The sequence below is a fragment of the Cryptomeria japonica genome, chromosome 6 (assembly GCF_030272615.1).
Source record: "Cryptomeria japonica chromosome 6, Sugi_1.0, whole genome shotgun sequence".
NCBI classification, from domain to species: Eukaryota; Viridiplantae; Streptophyta; class Pinopsida; order Cupressales; family Cupressaceae; genus Cryptomeria; species Cryptomeria japonica.
Window position 1 is genome coordinate 233,568,858 of NC_081410.1, and position 19,612 is coordinate 233,588,469.

Sequence of the window (19,612 nt, forward strand, 5' to 3'; positions counted from 1 at the left end):
ATATCTTTTGAAGCCTGGTTACACTAAAGGTAATGCTGACAACAACTTATATTTCAAAGTGACTAATGATGACATCTTGGTTATTGAAGTTTTTGTTGATGATATCATTTTTTGAGGAGAAGATGGATTGTGTAAAGGCTTTGCTAATAAGATGCAGGAAGAATTTGAAATGTCTATGATTGGGGAGATAAAATTCTTTTCAGGATTGCAGATCTCATAGACTGATAACGGTATATTCATATGTCAAACAAAATACTTGAAAGAACTACTGAAGAAATTTGGTATGGAAAACTCTAAACCGGTAAGTACTCCTATGACTACAACTGATAAATTGACATTGAAGGATGATTCAACTCCTGTTAATCCGACAAGATACAAATCTATAATTGGAGGTATACTGTATTTGACACAAACAAGACCTGATATAATGAATGCAGTATGTATTGTTTCAAGATTTCAGAGTAATCCTAAAGAAAATCATGAATCAGCAGTGAAAAGGATTTTCCGGTATCTACAAGGCACAACAAATCTTGGTTTATGGTATCCTAAAGATGAAAATTTTGATTTATGTGCATACATTGATGCAAATTGGGCAAGAGATGTAGATGACAGAAAGAGAACCACTGGCGGAGCATTCTATCTTGGTAGCAGATTGATTTCATGGTTGAGGAAGAAACAGAGTTGCACATCATTATCAACAGTAGAATCAAAATATGTTGCAACAACAACTAATTGTACTTAGGTATTATGGATTAAGAAAATGTTGAAGGACATCAAGGTAAAATGAAAAGAACCTATAATCATTTATTGTAATAATTCAACATCAATTGATATATCAAAGAATCCAGTATTTCACTCTAAGACTAAACATGTTTCTATCAAATATAATTTTTTGAAAGAGAATGTTGAAGCAAAAGAAGTGAGATTGGTTTATGTGAATACTAAAGAGCACATTGCAGATATCTTTACTAAACCTTTGCCTAAGGAAACCTTTGAATATCTCAGAGAGCAGCTTGGGGTAATACCCTCACCGGTAGAGACTTAGATAGTTGAAGATTGACATCAAACTGATAGAAATAACAGAGAAACCTTTTTCCGACTTTGATGGAGGAGAGCTACTTCTCAAGGGGAGTAGTTGGTTATAACAATTGGTTATTGTAATTGGTTATTTGATTTGGTTGTATGTTCTGGTATTTGTATTGCTTTGGCATTTGATGTCAAAGGGGGAGAGATATCTATGGAAAAACTTTGTATTTAGGAAAAATTATCCTAGGGGAAGAGATTATTCATTAGGGGGAGAGATTATTCATTAGGGAAGAGATATATACTCTTTGCATTTTTGGTTTTTGATTTTTGGTATTGATCTATTCAGGAGATTGTTGGTTTTTGGTTTTTGACATTCTGTTTGTGGCACTAAGATGTTTTTCCATCTAGTGTTGCCATCAATGCCAAAGGGGGAGATTGTTGGTATTATGGATGTGTTGCATTAGTTTTGTCATTGATGTCAACACTTATCCTTCTGGAGATCTATGGTTATGTTAAACCGACACATTGTTGTTCACCGACATGTTGAGTGACTTATGCACAGTCATCGGTATATTGTTCACCGATAGGTTATATGACTTGTTATCATTTGGAGATCACTTGGTTATGTTGAAGACATGGTTTGGATACTTGGTTTTGGCATTTTGGTTATTGGTCTAATTGGGTTGACATATTTGTTGTTACCGACAAATTGGTCTAAGTTATGGACCGATATGTATTATCTATTCCAGATCAACACAACACGTTATGGAGATGATTTATTGATTGGACATTGTTGTAAATGTATTGAGTCGACATGATACATCGCATCTTGACTTATTTGTAATTGATTTTATTGTAATATTCTTAGTGAGCCGACCTACACATTTGGTCTTAGGTTTTGGTATATATGTAAGATCTCATTTGTGAGATAACATAAGAGAATGTAACGGTACATGGTATTGTAACATGGTATGTGCAAATATTGAAGATCATACGAGCAGACCATAAAGAAGGTTCAAGGAAGGTTTGAAGGTGATTATTAGAGCTTAACCGGTACTGAATCCAGTATTTGAGATGCTACTTTGAGCAGTACATTATCATTGGATCTAACCATCCAATTGTAGTCAGTGTGACTCCTATTTTGTGATTGAGAAGTGAGCTCTAGGCGGTTGGCCTTTCTACATGTGCAAACCCCATTTGTATACACATACTATCTGCAGTAGTATCATCTGATTGCGGGTAAGGTTTCCCACCGTGGTTTTTTTCCTTACAGGGTTTCCACGTACAAATCTCTGTGTAATGAGTTGTGGATGTTGTTTCTCTTTCTGTTTCATGCATTAAGTTTTATCGGTATCGATATTAACTATTAATCTGTTAACCAACATTAAGTTTGGTTTCCCGGTATTAAGTATCAAGTTTGATTAAGTTATATTTGAGTTGAAATTCATAGTCAACTGATTTACCCCCCCCTCTCAGTTGCCTCCCGAGTCCTAACAAATAGCTCCACCAAAGTGTTCACTATGGGAGGAGAGTGTTTCTTGAGAATCCGCTCATAAAGAAGCTTTGTGTAATCAAGCCATTCGACATCAGTGATACTGTTTTCGGTTTGTTTTCTCAGTTGTTGTAATTCCTTCCAAAAATCTTGGGGGTTGCTTCTACCAAGAGAGATTAACTCCTTCCCTCTCACATTTACACATTCTTCCTTTTTTGCTTGAATCAACTTTGCATATTTCTCCTTGTTTTCTTTGCTCGGATCTTTCCCCTTCAAAAATCTCTTGGCTACCTTGCACTCTTCGTCATACCACGGGTTTGCCAAGAAAGTATTTATGACCCTCTTTCTGCTGCAAGTCCTTTTGCAAGCACTCAAAGCTTTGTGTATAATAGGTATCAACATGTTGCTATGTACATGATCATCCTCTTTATTGACTCTTCCCCCCTTCATCATATTATCTAGTTCATAAAATTGTTACTTAAGGACAACCTTGAAGATGCCATGTTTTCTTGATTTATGAGGATTTTGCCTTTAGCAACAATTTTCTTTTGCATGTTAAGATCTTGATTAGATTCCGGGTTGCATGTAGCACAATCCATTTTGACAAAAATAGGCATATGGTCATATTTGAATTCCATAGGGCAGTCACCAATGTCAAATTCCAGCACTCTAGACATAAGATTTTGAGAGCAAATCAAGTAATCAACCACACTTTGACCATTGTATGTTTTGCAAGTGATATTCCCTGATGTTGGCCTGCCCCTCATTCCATTGCAAATAACCATTCCAAACAAACTACACATCCCCAATAATTTTGCCCCAAAGTGTGATATATCCCCATTGTAATATTGTGAAGTTCTTTTCCAAGATTGACCCTCACCTTCTTCTAGCCATAGAGGATTGTTTTCTCCCTTTTCACCACTGCTCAGTTGAAGAGATTGGTTATTGGTTGTCCTTGCATTAAAGTCACCTATTAACATTATTTCTCCTAAGGTGCTGAATACAGAGATATTTTTTTAATGAAGCGTAAGGATCTTCATTGTCTAAATTCCCTCTCTTGTAGAACTTAGAGTTTTTAGGAGCGAAATAACAAGCAGCCAACCTGAAAATTGTCTCACTTACCTGTTATTTGTAGCCAAATGTATTGTTTCTTTGGGTCCTCTTTCTCAACTTTAATAGTTCCATACCATTTCTCATTAATAAGTAATGTGAATCCCCCATGTCCTTTACCTGTCTTGCTAACAAACTATTGTTAGATCTCCCTCTCGTTCACCACTGAGCCTGTAATGAACTTATTCACAAATGCTCGTCTTTACAAAAATAGCAAAAAAAAAAATAAAATAAAATAGGGAAAAGGAGAAATGGTGGAATAGACAATCCATTTCAAACAGGCGTAAAAAGCAAGTATGTAAGCAATTCATCCATCTCCCACACTTTGCACGTAGAGAGACCAGGAAATGGAAAAACCAATGAATGAAACAGTTCGAATCATTTTGTATTCGTTTCAGAAAATGTGAACCATTGATTTTAAAAATCAGGTTGTCCATTTTAAATATGCATGTATGTAACAAATTTCAGATTGCTTGTTTCTATTATAAAAACACAAAACTTGCCATAAAACAAACAACTTGCACAAAATACCGAAGCTTGAACACAAAAATCAGATTGTACATTTCAAATAAGCCTAAAAAGCATAAATATTACAAATTGCAGAATGCCTATCTCTACTATAACAACACAAAAACTTGCAAAACAAAGAACTTGCCCAAAATACCAAAAACTTGAGCAGAAAACGACTGTCTAATAACTTATTTCCTCGTTTTTCACAATTCTGGAACCTACATGTTCATTCATAGGTTTATAAAATGAAATAACCGGTGATTCTTTATTTCAGTTTGGTCTTAGGGTTTCAGATGATTTAGGGTATTCTGAAATTCTCCACTATAACAGCACAAAAATTGCAAAACAAAGAACTTGCCCAAAATACCAAAAACTTGAGCAGAAAACGACTGTCTGATAACTTATTTCCTCGATTTTCACAATTCTGGAACCTACATGTTCATTCATAGGTTTCTAAAATGAAGTAACCGGTGATTCTTTATTTCAGTTTGGTCTTAGGGTTTCAGATGATTTAGGGTTTATACGAAGTTATATCGACAGCTTTTATGTCTGTCTAGGGTTAAAGTTTCAGTATACTCCATATAAGGTATTTTGGTCGTAGCTTCATGCAGCTTCATTTAATGCTGAAATTATCTGGTAAGCAATTTAATTCTTTATTCAAATGAATATAATTGTTTTTGTTGTTATAGTTGTGATATTTATACACAGCATTGTATTGTGTGGTTGATTTTGCAGGGACTGATAATGTATATCACAAAGTTCGATGGAAATTTGGCCTTTGAATTTTTCAGAATGGACGGGATTGGAAAGATGAAAGAAAGGTAATATATTAGTTTCCGAAATAATTCTTAAAATCAGAAAGAAATTGTGAGATGTTTGGTAAGTTCAATAATGCTTAATTTCTGTTTTGTGCTAGGGTTAGTCGTCATATTTTTATTCTTAATTTACTACTAAGAATTGAGGCGTTTTATGTATTTAAGGTCTTCAACCCGTCTGCCTAAAAGAAGAAGGGTTTTTAATAGATAATCCGTTTCTTTTCGGTTTAAATGGTTTAGATGAAAACCTTTATGTCAGTGATAAAAGCTAATTGCCATAGACACTCATTAATGATGAAACTTTTATGGAATGAAAAACGTTTTAAGGATGGAGAAATATCATTCCTTATGGATTGACATCAATGATGAAATTTGAAAATTGGTTGATGAAGAGACATCACGATGAACATTAGCTATAAAATTAGTATGGAGGAGAGGCATCGATGATGGAAATTGGGAGGGGCGTCAATGATTATAATTTTTTAATGGATGTAGAGGCATCAATAATGAAAATTGGGAGAGGCATTGATTGTGAAAATCGGCTGATGAAAATTTGTTTAAAATTTTAATGAATGAAGGGCATCAAATTCTTATGGATAGAGATGGAGAGACGTGAATGATAAAACCTGGTTACTGGTTAATGGAAACTTGATAATAAAATTACAAATCTATGAATAAATTATAAAATAGAAATAATATGATGAAAACTGGTTGATTGAATGAAAATCTGATGGATTTCTTTAAAAAATTATGGTAGTTTGAAAATCTAATGGATTTCTTTAAAATGAATCTGGAATTCTGAAAACCCAATGGATTTCTTTGAAAAGAATTTTAAATGATAAAGAGGCTTTTATACAGTTAATATGTTTGTGTTATAAATGGAAATGTGGTCATCAGCGTATGGTAAAAATCTTTTATACAGAAACTGTGGTTGTGGAGCTCTGTTGTTGATTTTGAAATCTGGAATGATGGAATATGGCTGGATATTTTTTTTGGAAAAAATGGTGGTTGTGTGGTCCTGTTGTTGATTTTGAAAGATGAATTGTTAGAAGCTTTTCTACAGAAATAATGAAATATTGTTGGATTTATTTGAAAAATTTGTTATCCTGAAAATCAGATGGATTTAAAAAAAATAAAAATGGAAATCATAAGATTCTATCATACAAACACTGCGGTTGTGGTAAAATGGGGGTTTTACTGCAGAAACTGTGGTCATGGTAAAATGGGGGCTTTACTGCAGAAACTGTGGTTGTGGTTGTGTGGCCCTGTTGTTGAAAGCTGGAATGATGGAGTGAGTGTTGTTGGATCCATTTGAAGAAAATGGAAATGATAAGAGATTTTTATCTAAAATTACGGTTGTGGTAAAAATGAAAATGAAGAGGCTTTTCCATAGAAACTGTGGTTGTGGTTGTGTACCCTACTGTTGATTTACAAGTTGGAATGATGGAATATTGTTGGATTTCTTTGAAAAGAATGGAAACAATACAGGTTTTCTAACAGAAACTGTGTTCATGGTTTTGTGGTCCTGTTGTTGATTTTGAAAGCTTAAATGTTGTTAGATTTAAAAAAAAAGATGGAAATGATAGAAGCTTTCTAAGAGAAGTGATGGAATGTTGTTGGATCTTTTTGAAAAAAATGGAAATAATAGAGGTTGTCTGACACAAACTATGGTTGCGATTGTGCAACCCCATTGCTGATTTTGAAAGCTAGAATTATGAGTTTTGTGTGGCCTTGTTGCTGAGTTTGAAATCTGGAATGATTTAATGTCTCCTTCCTTATTTTCCCTAGAATCACAATTGCAACAAATTAGGGTTAGGGTTACATCGTACCAAGTAAAATATCTCTTTAAATAATGCGATTCTGAATTTGAATCTTGCAATCATAACAAAAGAAACATATACAAAATATGTCTATTTAATTACTAGGGTTAGACAAGATCACATTGCATTTAATTACTATCTATAATAATATTATACATGCATATTAGGTTTTGGAGGAAGGGACAGGATAGGTCTGCCCGAAGCCGTTTCTATACCAAGCCTAAGAGCTGAGTGAATGTGAAAGCCCTCTTGGCCTCAGTGGGCAGTCAATATGGACATCCACCGAAGTGGCCTACTTAGTTGGTTGCTTGTACTTGCTTCTCCTAGCAATGTCCCATCCTCCTAACAACTGCCATCTTGTGGAGTTGGATGGAGGTTGTAAGTGTGTTCCTGAGCTCTTCTACGTAAGTGCCTTCTGGGCCTAGGAGCCATTCTGGTCAACTCTAGGACAGCCTACTTACTTAGCTCTCTTCAACCCTTTTTGCTTGCACCCTAGGCCCTTCCTACAAGGCGGGTTTCAGACAATCAAGCACACCTTATATTCAATCATATGAACATATATTTAAGCATTCTCTATTATGTATAAGCAACATGTTTATATATAAGACAATGTTTGGCAGAATTATCATGTATACTACTGAATATAGGCTTTGGTAATAATAGTCTGTGATAACTAGAAATCTGCTTTGATGAACTAGAATTGTCTCCTTCATGATTGCTGCTTTCTATCTTATGGGAAGTGATTCATTTTGCTGATCTTCTGCCATTAATTGCTTACTATTTTTATACCTTCATATCTCATTGAGGAGGCACATCTCTTTGTGAAGAGATATCCATTCAAATGGGTCATGTCTCCTCATTGATGTCTTATTATTGAAATCAGATTTGCACTTCCAATTATTCATTACAATGCTTATTTTCCATTTCCCAAGTTGATCTCCCTTGGATGTATTCCTCAAATGAAATCTTCTCCCCTTTATATCTTCCCATGTGAGGGAGAGTCACACTTCTTCATCATATCTGCCTTTTGAAAGGGTCACAACCTTTAATAGTTATCACCCTTTGAAAGAGTTAACACCCCTCATCATTTCTGCCCATTCCTTTCTACTTCCATTAATCCCTCCTTGTTTCACATGCCCCCTTATTTCTTCTTCTTCTCCCATCCTCCTTTCAAATGAGGTTCTCTTCTCCCTTTTATATCTCAGGCTTGAGGGAGACAAATTTTCATTTAATGCCTTTTGATTGTTCATTAAACTTAATTATATTTTAATTTTAATCTTTTCATTTAATGCCTTTTGATTGTTCATTAAACTTAATTATATTTTAATTTTAATCTTATTTTTATTCTTTTGCATTTTAATTTTATTATTATTATTTGTAATTTAATCCTATTCAAAGAGGGGACATTATAGTCCTCCCTGCCCAAGATTGCTTGTCCTCAAGCAAATAAATTAGGGTTAGGGTTACATCTTACCAAGTAAAATATCTCTTTAAATAATGTGATTTTGAATTTGAATCCTGCAATTATAATAAAAGAGACATACAATATATGTATATTTAATTACTAGGGTTAGACAAGATCACATTCCATTCAACTTCTATCCATAATATTATTATACATGCATATTAGTTTTTGAAGGAAGAGACATGATAGGTCTGCCCGAAGCCATTTGTACACTAATCCTATGTCCCCATGCGGCTGCTCAAGTCTATTTTCTGCTTATTTTTAAGCAGTGAAAGTGTTCCCATGCAATTTTTTAATTACATGGAAAGGAAAATTTGGAAACTTTTCCTATTTTTATGGAGCAGCAGCTGCTTAATATTTAAAAATGTGCTGGGAAAAAAAGGAGGGGCTAGAAATAAGCAGCAACCGCTTATTAAGAAAAATGACACATGGCTTCACCAAATTTTTTCTCCCTCCTTTTTATTTACCTTAAATTTTGCTTGTAAATTTTATTTGTAAAAAATATTATTAAAAATTTCATTTAAAAGTATCATTTAAGAGGGCTGCTTAAAAACAAGCAGCAATTTTTTTATCCATGGGGCTCACCAGCTCCACAAATTGTTGCACAAAAAGTGGAGCAGCTGCTGCTAGCGAAAATAAGCTAAGCAACCGCATGGGGACCTGACCTAAGCCCAAGAGCGGAGTGAATGTCAGAGCCCTCTTGGCCTTGGTGGGCAGTTAATGTGGACATCCACTGAGGTGGCCTACTTAGTGGATTGCTTGTACTTGCTTTCCCTATCAATGTCTCATCCTTCTAACAAGTGCCATCTTGTGGAGTTAGGTAGAGGTTGTAAGTGGGTTCCTCTGCTCTTCTACGTAAGTGCCCTCTTGTCATAGGAGCCATTATTGTCAACTTTGTTAGAAGTACGGTTGTCGTTGCACCAAAAGATCGACCTATTAATGCACGATACAACCACTAGACTTATAGAATCCATAAGAGGCGGTTAAGCCATATCACAAACCCGAGCGCTGCACTACACATCACAAGGAGACCAAGAGCGCACACCTTGTAACAATACCCCCCCCTAAGCGCAAGCGAGGGGGTTTGAACATGTGACCTAGGCTTAGATACCACTTGTTAAAAGTACGGTTGCCGTTGCACCAAAAGATTGACCTATTAATGCGTGATACAACCACTAGACTTATAAAAAACATAGGAGATGGTTAAGCTATGTCACAAGCCCAAACACAGGAGATGGTTAAGCTATCTCACAAACCCAAACACAGGAGATGGTTAAGCTATGTCACAAACCCAAGCGTTGCGCTTCACAACACAAGGAGACCAAGGGTGCACACCTTGCAACAAACTCTAGGACAACCTACTTACTTAGCCCTCTTCAACCCCTTTTGTTTACACCCCAAGCCCTTCCTACAAGGTGGGTTCTAGACAATCAAGCACACCCTATATTCGATCATATGAAAATATACGTAAACATTCTCTATTATGCATAAGCAACATGTATATATATATATATATATATATATATATATATATATAAGACAATTTTTGGCAGAAATATCATGTATACTACTGAATATAGGCTTTGGTAATAATAATTCGTGATAACTAGAAATTTGTTGTGATGAACTGATATTGTCTCCTTCGTGATTGCTGCTCTCCATCTCATGGAAAATGATTTTTTTTTTTTTTTGAATAAATGGGTAAAAACTTTATTGCAATAAAACCAGAAGAATTACAAAGAGAGTCAGAGCCCAGAGGCCCCAGCCAGAGGCCACAAGACCAGCCCCATCTTAACCAACTTCAAAACCATCCCTGTCCTCCGTAAGAATCTTCTGCAAGTCCTGACTGTAATCCCCGGAGAGAAGCTCCCAACCATCAACTTTCCAGTCACTATCATGATCCGAAGCCCCATTTGGCCAAGAAATCTGCAGCTCTGTTCCACTCCTGAGGGATGTGGATGAAAGACACCTGATCCATTAAAGTACTGAATTGGAGAATCTGCTGGACAATCCCAGCCAACTGCCACTGAATCCCACTAAGCTTCTGATCATTCAGCAAGTTAACAACCATTTGTGAGTCTGATTCACAAATCACTTTCCTTTGACCCCTCTCCCAAGCCCTCTCTAGTGCATAGAGAATCGCCAATCCCTCCATAATGTTATTGGATTGCCACCCTCTGTGCACCGAAAAGAGGAACACAACCTCCCCCTTTCTGTTCCTGCTAACACCACCAACTCTAGTCGGGCTTGGGTTCCCCCTTGAAGAACCATCGGTATTAATCTTGAGAATCCCCTCCGGGGGTGGAATCCACCTTCCCACCCTTTGCACCTTCTTCATAGCCCCTCTACCTCTCCTGACAAAAGCTGAACCAGAAGACATCTCCTGCGGACCAAGCCTACTCACCAAATCAGTCTCCTCTCTACTCAGTGGAAAATTCACCTCACATTTAGCTTCCACTGTCTCCTGGACCATAGTAATGATCCTATTCCAAACTTGTTGAACAAACAATCTGTCCTCTCGAAAGATCCTCCTGTTCCTCTCAAGCCATATCTGCCACAGAATGAAGATGGGCGCAATATACCAGACAGTCTGGAGGAAGGGGGACAGGATAGGAGGTCTTCCCAACCTGTTCCAGAACTCTACCAGAGAATTTGCGTGGACACAAGGATGCTTCCATGCCCCCCACCAGTAATGCCAAATAAGCTGGGAGAAAGGGCATCTAAAGAACAGATGTGAGGAATCTTCTTCCCCATAATCACACAAAGCACAGATAGAGGGTCCCGAAAATCCCCGCTTGCGGATATTGTCCCAAGTTAGACATCTGTTCCAAGCCAAAGTCCAAGCGAAACAATTACACTTCGGCCAAGAAACCTTATTCCACACCTGTTTCCACCAGACCACCTCTCTTCCCTCCAGTCTTCGTTTCACCAATTTCCGGTAGCCACTAGCCACAGTAAAAATGCCCTTAGGATTCGGTAGCCAAGCCAGCCCATCCCTACTCTTAAGGGAGCTACAATGACACTCACCAAAATGCCCTGCAGCTCAGCGCACTCTTCCTCCATCTCAACAACCGGCCACTCAGTAGGAACCTTCCACCGCTCCAACTCCAGCCGACCACACCTATAAGTAACCTTAAAGTCACTCACCCTTGACCAACCTGCCTCCAAAAACCTCAGGCAAAGATTCCCAAGGTTAGGAAACTGGTCCAGAATGGGAGGATAACCATCCCAAGAGTCGTACCAGAAAAGGGCCTCTTCCCCCCTTCTGCATATCCAAAAGAGTCCATCCTTAATGAGAGAGGCCCCCCTTTTGAGAGTATTCTAGATCGAAGAGCCCTTTCCCTCTAGCGGATATCTAGGGATTTCCCCCCTCGGGATCCTCTGCATATACTTGTTAGCCAGAATCCTGGCCCAACCTCGATTCTGCTCCACACACCACCTCCAGTAAAGTTTAGCCGCCAGCGCTTCCCCAAAAAGAATTGACTGCCTTAAACCAAGCCCCCTTGCCTGCTTCGGGCTACACACCAAGTCCCAATTGACCAGACTCCATTTGGAAGAGGAGAGATTGCCTGCCCATAAAAATTGCCTAGCTAGAGAATCCAGTCCCTTTAGGAACCACTTAGGAGCCACATGAAGCATACAGCGGTAAATCGGAAGAGCCTGAACCACCGACTGAATCAATTGAACCCTTCCAGCAAAGGATAGCCATCTATGAGTCCAATGTTCAACCTTCGTGCGAAATTTATCCAAGAAACCTTGCCAGGTCTCCCTAGGAGGGTTGCCAGGAGAAATAGGAATACCCAAATAAATCAGGGGAGCAGCACCAACTTGGAATCTCAAGATAAAGGCAATCCTTCTTTGAATAGCATCAGGAGTGTTGAAAAATAGGATTGACGATTTATCCTCATTGATCAACTGGCCCGAGGCCGCAAGATAAACATCCAGGACCTTACGTAGATTAGTAGCTTCCCTGATCTGAGCAAGCCCCATCAGGGCCGTATCATCCACAAACTGCAAATGAGATTGCGGTTGCAAGTCATTACCCCAATTCCATCCTTGAATAACACCTAGCCCCACATTATGCTTGATCAGCCTTCCCAAACCCTCAGCCATAAGAATGAATAAATAGGGGGATAGGGGGTTCCCTTGGCGAAGACCCCTAGAAGCCCCAAATAACTCCGTATGGTCACCATTGATAAGCACAGAGAATGAGGTCGACGTAACACAACTCATAACCCACTGGACCCACTCATCAGCAAAACTAAAAGCCCTGAGGATCTTCTGAAGAAAGGACCACCGAACTCTATCATATGCTTTAGCCATATCCAGCTTGATGAACATAGTTTTTTCCTTGGATGACGCCATAGAGTGAATGGTCTCCGTAGCAATAACCACACCATCCAAAATTTGTCGCCCTTCCACAAAACCACTCTGCTCCTCAGAGATAACAATCCCCAGACACTGCTTCAATCTGTCCGCAATCACTTTAGATATGATCTTATACGTCACATTGCAGAGAGAGATAGGTCGGAATTGGCCTAACCTGTCAGCCCCCTCACATTTGGGGATAAGAGCAATGAAAGTTGCATTCAATGCCCTAAGCATCTGCTTATTCCTTTGAGACTCCTGGACAACCTCCAACAGATCTAATTTGATAATATCCCAGAATTCTTGGAAGAATTCAACTGGGAACCCATCCGGTCCAGGAGCTTTTCCTTTCCTCATGTGAAAGACAACCCTTTCCAGCTCTTCCATCAAAATAGGACACAAAAGCTTCTCATTCATCTCCCCTGTGACCAGAGAGGGAATGCAAGCAAGAACCTGATTCTCCGCCACCACTTCCCTCTGTGAGTCCTCCCTGAAGAGGGTCTAGAAAAAATGAAGCGACTCCCTCGAAATCTCCTGCAGGGTTAGGCATTGCTCGCCTCTATCGTTAACCAGAACAGGGATGGAGTTTCCATGTCTTCTTGCTTTCACTGAGTTGAAGAAGAAAGCAGTGTTCTTGTCCCCCTCCTTCAGCCAATCAATAGGAGCTCTTTGCTTCCAATAAATTTCTTCCCTAAGCTCCCATTCCTCAACCACCTTGAGAGCCTTGTCCTCCTCCCTAAGCAAGTCCTGGGACAACCCATGCTCTTTGATTTCACTGGTGATCCCATTCAGCATGCTCTGAGCAGCTTCCTTAGCATGAAAGATGTTCCCGAAGCCCTGACGGTTCCACCGCTTAAGCTGAAGCTTAACAAATTGTAGCTGCTTGGCAAAAGAGTACATAGCTGTGCCAAAGGCCGACCTCCCTTTCCTCCACCACCCCGCTACCAGATCCTGCAAGGTAGGATCCCGAAGCCACATAAGTTGGAATTTGAAAGAAGGTGAGTGAGCAACCTGAGCTGAAGAAGACACCAACTTGATGGGCCAATGATCTGACCCTCTCTAGTCCAGAATCTCAGAACTAGTGGACCAACCCCCCCCAAACCAAAAATTAGAGACCAAAAAGCGATCCAACCTCTCTGCTATCCAAAAATCTCCCACCCTCCTATTGTTCCAAGTGAACAACCCATTGCCAGGCTTAATGTCAACAAGGTGCAACAAAGATATATTATCCTGAAATAGGTAGGAAGAGGGTTCCAACCTCATAACCCCCCCTTCTTTTCACTCAACTCGAGGATTGCATTAAAATCTCCTACCATAATCCAAGGGTGAAAGGGGGCCAATCTTCGCACACCTGAAATATGGGCCCATAAGTTTTTCTTACCCTGATAGTCTGTAGGGGCATAGATGTTAGAAAACAAGATAAGTTCCCTAGTCTCCAGACTAGACATAACTCCAGATACCGAGGATCTGGATGCGACCCACCAGACCGGGCGAACTCTTAATGGGTTCCAAAGGCAGGCCACTCCTCTAGGAGCACCATCTGCCCCAACACATTGACACTCGCCTCGCCCCCATAGCTTTGGCACTTGACCCATTATACTTTCCACTGAAAGTTTAGTTTCTTGCAAAAATAGGACACCAGGAGAATGATTCCTAATCAAATCCCGAACAACTTTTTGTCTAGGGCCACTGTTCAAGCCCCTCACATTCCATGAAAGCACAATCATTTAGGAGGGTTGGAAAAGTGAGTATCCAAAGTCTTCATTGACCCTGATTCAACCAGGTTCTCCCCCATCAATTTGATCTTCTCCAGATCTTTCTTTCTGCCCACCTTTGAACTCTTCTCTGAAGCACTTTTCTTAATATCCTTCTGATGCAGCCCCAGGTGAACAGAGGGCTTATTACTTCTAGCTCCAGCCGGTTCCATGTTCAGAGCTAGCGGAGACCCCTCCCCCACGACCGAGTTCATCTCAAGGCCTGGAGAGATTTCCAACTGGGCCTCTACAGGCTGATCCATCTCCATCTGTTGACTTCCAGCCACAAGCAAGGCCTGGGTAGGATTCTCAATTACTCTTTCCGGAGCCCCCCCTGAAGCACCTTGATCCAAAGGGGTAAACCCCGGATTTACTTCCTGATGGCTAAGGTCATCCAGGACTTCAAATCTGTTGAATGAGTCCCCCTCTTGACGCTCCTGTAATGGCCTCTTTTGTCGTCGATTCTTGTTCTTTGTCTTAACTGGGACAAACCCATCAGCACCCTCGCCCTCGACCATCATGGGAGCTTTCCCCTTCTCAGCCCTATCTAGGCTCGGGTCAGACTGCTGAGGTTGGTGCGCAACTGGCTTATATCTAGTACATTTACGCTGTAGATGACCATACTCGTGACATAGCCGACATCGGAACGATAGAGTCTCATAATCTAACTGCTGAACCCAAGAATAAGAGCCTGCGCACATATCTATAGCATCTGGCAAAGGCTTACTAAGATCGATTTCAACACAGATGCGAGCATAGGTCATTACCTTTCTCCTGAGGGTTTGTGTTGATGAGCCCACAGGCCTCCTGAGTAGAGCGGCAAGCATCCGTAGCACATCCTCCCGGCAGCATTCCACCGGAAAACGTGGTAGCCGAACCCACATTGGAACCCGATTTGGTAGCTCCTTAGAGGGATTAAACCCCGCATGCCAAGGCTTGATGAATAATCCCACCTGGTTGTAAAAATACGGGCCCCCTTCAAAGACCCTGTTGCGATCCTCCATGCAATTGAAAGTAACCATGAAGTAGTTATTGGCTAACAACATGATTTCCATTTCCCCTTCCAGTGCCCAAGTCCTCCGCGCCCAATTTTCCAAAACCTGCAAGGAAACCCTCATTCCCAAAAACTTGCAGTACGGCGAGTGTTTTGAAAAATACTCAATGTCTTCCGCTATCAACTCTGGAGGGATAACTAACTTTGGCCGCTCGCTACATCTCTCCAGACAACCATTAATCTTCGTCATGCGAGAGTTTGCACCACTCCCCAGCCCAGAATCTGATGCATACATATTATTGTTAAAGGTCTTCATACCCTGAGGTGGGGGTTTTGATCCCACCGCTGCACGGAAATCCAAAGTAGGCGCAACTTGTGAGGCCTGACCCCCAAAACTCGACATCACAGCGACAAATAGGATAAGGATGTCTAAAAAACCACTCCCCAACCAGCTGTTCAAAGCGGCTTGGATCCCGAGACCCCACCTTGCCCGAGCACCACTAAAGGTCAAAGCCAGCCGGCCCCCCAAGCACACGGGAGACCCACGAGCCACCCCTAGCCGGAGCCCCACCCACAGGCCACGTAAACCCCACCCCCGCACCGCTTCAACACCACCCCCATGCAGCCAAGGCTCCACCCCCACGCAGCCTTCGCCTCACCCCGCAGCCCCGAAACCCTCCCCATCGCTTCTGCTCCCCGCCTGGCACTTCCAACCCTGACAGACCCCCGACACCTGCAACGCCCTCCCCTGCCGCACCAGACCCGATCACCACGCGCGAGCTATGGCCGTGAAGCCCTAGCTCGGCCGCACGCAGTCGCCCAGACAGCCATCATCCCTCATATTTTTTTCTTTCTCATGGAAAATGATTCATCTTGCTGATCTTCTTCTATTATTTGCTTACTCTATTTATACCTTCATATCTCATTGAGGACAGACATCTCTTTGGAAAGAGATATCCATTCAAACTGGTCATGTCTCCTCATTGTTGTCTTATTATTCAAATCAGATCTGCACTTCTGATTATTCATTACAATGCTTATTTTCTATTCCCCAAGTTGATTTCCCTTGGATGTATTCCTGAAATGAAATCTTCTCCCCTTTATATCTTCCCATGTGATAGAGTCACACTTCTTCATCATATCTGCCCTTTGCACAAAAACACAAAGGAAATATGTACAAGATAAGGACGACAAATTACAACCAGTAGGCATGAAGCCACAAAAGGGATTGTGATTGTCAGGGTGCAAGCAAATTTTGAAAAGTTTTGTAGGCTAGACCTTGCAAAGAAGATGCATGGTGTCGTGCAGCTCTAGTTGGGGATGTGTGCCTTTAGCAGGCATGATGTTTTTAGACACTCTGGGCACAGAGCAAAATACAAATGGGAATGAGGAGGATGGGAAACCCCCAAAAAAAACAGAAAATAGATGTACAAGATAAGGATGACAACTTACAACTAGTAGACATGAACGTTCGAAAGGGATTGCGATTGAAAGGCTGTAAATTGTAAGGAAAGTTTTGGAAACATTTGTAGATTAAACCCTGTCAAGAAGATTAATGGCAGAAGGCCATGAATAAACTGCCACAAGTCCCTTGCTTCTGTCAAAGATTATTTTGTTGGAGGAGTTCAGCAGCCTCAAATTGATGATGTACTTCCCATTGAGCTGCAAAGCCATCTTTCATGTGCACGTGAGATCATGCTACCAACAGTGTTTGAGGACTTGAGATTAGAACTGTCATTAGAATTATCAGCACAATCCAACCATATGTATCATGAGCCAGACTGATGCCAACTCATGTCCTCAAGCACACTTCCAAACTAAACTGCACAATGTTAGTCTTCAAATTGATTCGGGCCTTGTAGGTTATCAATGCCATTGCAATCATAATCTAATACGCTGATGTACTCTTCTATGTTTGAGTCACAGATTTGACCCAAACCATCATTCATAGAATCAACATGTAGATCAACTTGAGACACTTCATAGGAAAGGAGTTGTCTCCCTGTTTCAGGCTCTTCATTGCAACCTACTATATAAAATTTACTGCTAAGAAACTGCTCTATGATTTGATATTCGTCTTTTCCCTACAGAAAGCATTTAGATCCTCTTGAGAACACACTATTAGATCATTGCCATACTTATCCAATGTGTTTAGAAATGTTTTTTCTAATTTAGTCCTTATCAGCAAAAGACAAGTCCAATCAAGTTGCAAAAAATTGTGTAGGCATAAATTCTCATGACCAGGAACACTTAAAAATCAAACATTTCTTCAGCAAGGAGGGTGCTAGTATCATTATCCTCAATATCAACAAAGCAGAGAAGCACATCTAATGAAATGAAAAGCTTTTGTGCTTCAACTCTCACATTTGTACTTACAACATCAGTGCCATAATGTTTAAGAATTGACCCATTGATCTAACCATCAAAGCTGTAAGGCCATCCCCATCAGCGATTTGAGATGGGATGCTTATGGCACATGATGACTGAACAATGTTTGCCCAACCAAAAGCCATGTCTAAACTGGTTCACATTATGGGGGAAGCAAACTTGCAGCTAGATGGAAAGCTTCGCAATACATTTTAATGCATACACTTTCATTAGGCCTATATTAATTTTGGGAGGTTATTAATAGCAGTAGAAAACCTAATATAAAAGTTTAAACTGGTTTACCATCCTGCCTTCTGAGGTTTTCTAAATCATGGGCAAAAGAGATAGTATCAATAGCATGTATAATTGTGTAACTGGCTCATCAAGTTGAACGATAAAATCAACATGGTCATCAATAAACATAGCTGACCCAACATGTTGGGAATTTGATGCATGCTGAGATTGAGATTGCTCAATATCTATGTCAAGTATATTCATGTGGATTAGTATATCTGCAGGCTCTTGCCCAGACAACTCTTGAGTTATGACGTCGTTTTACAACAGTCTCGACCTTTACAAATTTAGGTGCATACCAACTTGAGCATTCAGATGAGGAATCACTATAATAATTTGGAAGAACATACTTTTATGTACCTTAACCTGCTGCTGCACCGACTTGTAGCACCACCAGCAAGCTTGTATTAGTAGCAAAAACTTTGATATTGTACAACAGAGACACCAACTCGTGGAAAGAGATATCCATTCAAACAGATCATGTCTCCTCATTGCTGTCTTATAAATCAGATCTGCACTTCTGATTATTCATTTCACTTGACCTTTACAAATTTAGCTGCATTGACCTTTACAAATTTAGGTGCATAACAACTTGAGTATTCAGATGAGGAATCACTATAATAATCTGGAAGAACATACTTGTATGTACGTTAACCTGCTGCTACACTGACTTGTAGCACCACCAGCAGGCTTCTCTTAGTAGCAAAAACTTTGATATTGTACAACAGAGACACCAACTCTTGGAAGGAGATATCCATTCAAACGGGTAATATCTCCTCATTGCTGTCTTATTATTCAAATCAGATCGGCACTTCTGATTATACACTACAATGCTTATTTTCTAATCCCCAAGTTGATCTCTGTTCGTTGTATTCCTCAAATGAAATCTTCTCCCCTTTATATCTACCTATGTGAGGGAGAGTCACACTTCATCATATCTGCCCTTTGCAAGGGTTGCAATCTTTGATAATTATCACCCTTTGAAAGAGTTACAACCCTTCATCATTTCTGCCCATTCCTTTCTACTTCAATTAATCCCTCCTTGTTTCACATGCCCCTTCTTTCTTCAACATTTGCCAGCCTCCTTTCAAATTAGGTTCTCTTCTCCCTTTTATATTTCATGTTTGAGGGAGACAACTTTTCATTTCATGTCTTTTGACCATTCATTAAACTTAATTATATTTTAATTTTAATCTTATTTTTATTCTTTTGTATTTTAATTTAATTTAATTTATTTATAATTAAATCCTATTCAAAGAGGGGACATTGCAAATGATGTTCCAAGGAATTGTGGTTGTGCAGCAGTCTGGTTGATTTTGAAAGTTGAAATGATAGAATGTTTTGCGGCCCTTTTGCTGATTTTGAAAGCTGGAATGACAGAATGTTGTTTGCTGTTTTGCTGATTTTGAAAGCTGGAATGATAGAATGTTGTGTGCTGTTTTGCTGATTTTGAATGCTGGAATGACATTGCAAATGCCACAGTGACTGAAATTTAGTAGTTTCTTTTACCTTGTTGAGGCTCTGCAAATTACTTTTAACAAAAAACCCTAATTAAAAGTCTAGTCCCGTCTAGTTGGCACAGAGCATTAGCACTAGA

The 19,612-nt window shown here is 39.9% G+C and overlaps 1 protein-coding gene across 3 annotated transcripts in view; it reads left to right on the plus strand.

Annotated features, from left to right (window-relative positions):
• Positions 1-4,138: 4,138 nt before the first annotated feature.
• Positions 4,139-19,612, plus strand: part of LOC131071472 (uncharacterized) — a 42,387-nt gene continuing 26,913 nt past the window's right edge. For 2 of the 3 annotated variants that reach the window (XM_059207334.1, XM_059207333.1), the window contains exons 1-2: positions 4,139-4,774; positions 4,874-4,959. The gene's annotated coding sequence lies outside the window, so the exon portion shown is untranslated. The remainder of the gene's footprint in view (positions 4,775-4,873; positions 4,960-19,612) is intronic. The other variant, XM_059207335.1, reaches the window with a different exon arrangement.